We start from the raw sequence: 2,414 nt of genomic DNA on the forward strand, positions 1-2,414 counted from the left end.
GAAAATGTAATAGCATCATCCTGCTTACAATTATTACCCAGTGAGTTAAATTGTGCGTCATAATGTGGTGTTTCTGGAAAAGAGCAATCTTCAGTATTGTGTACAATGACAAAAAGAAAGTTATGCTGTTACACTTCGATCACTTATCATTTCACAATCCTTCTGGAATTCGTTATCGGCAAAAATACGTACATAATATGTAAACAAGAGTCTACAAGTCATCCCAATTCAAATACATAAGATGATAAATTCAAAACAATGCTTTCTAAAAAAAATACCTTTACCAAATTAGCTTTGCCTCATACAAAACCATCCCCAAAAAAATTATGCAAAAAAAAATTTCCATGCTATTTCATAATTAAAATTACAAATCCACAAAACACTCTTTCTTAAAAAAAGTTTATTTACTTATTTATTGAGATGGAGTCTTGATCTGTTGCCCAGGTTGTAGTACAACGGTGAGATCTCAGCTCACTGCAACCCCCACCTCCTGGGTTCAAGTGATTCTCCTGCCTCAGCCTCCCAAGTAGATGGGATTACAGGCATGTATCACCACACCTGGCTAATTTTTGTATTTTCAGTACAGATGGGGTTTCACCATGTTGGTCAGGCTGATCTTCAACTCCACCCACCTCGGCCTCCCAAAGTGCTGGGATTACAGGCGTGACCCACCACGCCCCGCCAAAACACTCTTAAAACATAAAGTCTGCACTTAATCATTACTACAAGGAAAATATAAACCTGAGATTACTGATGTAAACAGCACTACCAGGCATGCCAAACCTTTCATAAATTCAGATTAAAAAAAAATACATCTGGGATTCTTTAAACTATATCTGTAAAGTTTAGAAGACATTTTAGATATTTTTCAACTTATCGTGACTATTTTTTCTTAACTGAACTCAACAGGGATAAACAAATAGTTTATATATCTTTGATTTTTCTGCAATTAAATGAAATTATAATCTAAGCTAGTATATTCCAACCACTTTTGTGCTTCTACACCATTCTCTGTCATCAACATTTCTCAATGAATACAGTGATTTTGAACTAAGAGTCCCAACCAAAAAAAAAAAAATTAACCGATCTACACTATTCTTCATTGCTTCTCAGGCTCTGAGAATGTAAGCATTAGTAAAACCAAACTACTTCTTTGTAAGTTTCACATATTAGATATTAAACTATACCACTTGTGCAACAACTGCCCTGCTTTACTACCTCACTTCCCAAAATGTGGTAATTATGACCAATGTACTCTCCCTTGCTACAGAATACAAAACACTGAATCATTAGAGATAGACCATCAGGGAGCTCACATTAATAATCCTGTCTAACGTCATTATATACTACAGTCTCAGAAGCTAGGTATAAGCAACAAATAATACATCAAGATATCTCAGTTTCATGACAGTCCACACTTGTCTGCGAAATGTTTACAACACAAAAAGGCTACCAGAAATATTTACCAAATTAGCTGCAAAAATAAAAGTAAACTAAATCTTAATCAGATGACACAGACACGAGTAAAATATGCAGGGAAAAAACCTGATGACTAAAAAAAGATAGCTTTTCAATCTAAAAATATAAAATCACAATTAATTTTAAAACTACCACCTCTAAAAGCAAAGCATTGTTAATTATACATTACCTGTAACACACAGCAAAATGGGCATATGCAGCTACAATCCAGTTGTGATGGCCAGCTACTATTAGCACCTTTCGTGGATCCACAGGAAATCCTGTTGATTTTGGAAAAAGAAATATTTTACATTCTAAACTGGGGGTTGGAAAATTACAGCCCCCAGGCCAATTTCAGCTTTCTGCCTGTTTTGGTTAATAGTTTTGTTAGAACTCAGCCATGCTTACTTGTTTACATATTGTCCATTATGTGCTCACGCTATAATGGCAAAGTTGAGTAGATCTGACAGAGAACGTGTGGCCCACAAAGTCTAAAATATTTAATTTCTGGCTCTTACCAGATAAATTTTGTCAATGCTGTTCTAAAGATTCAGAAAAGACAAAAGATTACATAGTATTTTAAATAAAAATTAAGTGTTAAATGAGACCTTTCCAAGATATAAATGATAAATCTGGATAAAAAACGAGATGAGGCAAAAATCTTTAAAAGTAATTACTCAATATCACCTAGAACCAAAAACGTACATATTTTTCTTTTTCAACTTCAGTAACCTCTGCTTACCTAGCCTAACAGTTTCTTCTCCCGTTCCAGAGAGAACAGGCTGTGTACCATTTCCCCGGGCTTCACCTTCTGTAGAATTAAGTCCATTCCTAGAATCAGCGGATCTGACTGTGTTGTTTATTTTACGACTGGGAATCCCTACAAAAAGAAGAAGAAAACAAATACATTCCTGAGTTCACCTTTCAAAAATTAAAAATATCACATAGTAACAAAG

At 34.7% G+C, this 2,414-nt stretch overlaps 1 protein-coding gene across 1 annotated transcript in view; it reads right to left on the minus strand.

The window, feature by feature from the left end:
- The window catches only part of KCTD3 (potassium channel tetramerization domain containing 3), a 76,425-nt gene that overhangs the window by 52,160 nt on the left and 21,851 nt on the right, over positions 1 to 2,414 (minus strand). The window lies entirely within an intron of this gene.

Source organism: Mandrillus leucophaeus, unplaced genomic scaffold (genome assembly GCF_000951045.1).
Source record: "Mandrillus leucophaeus isolate KB7577 unplaced genomic scaffold, Mleu.le_1.0 Scaffold309, whole genome shotgun sequence".
Classification (NCBI taxonomy): domain Eukaryota; kingdom Metazoa; phylum Chordata; class Mammalia; order Primates; family Cercopithecidae; genus Mandrillus; species Mandrillus leucophaeus.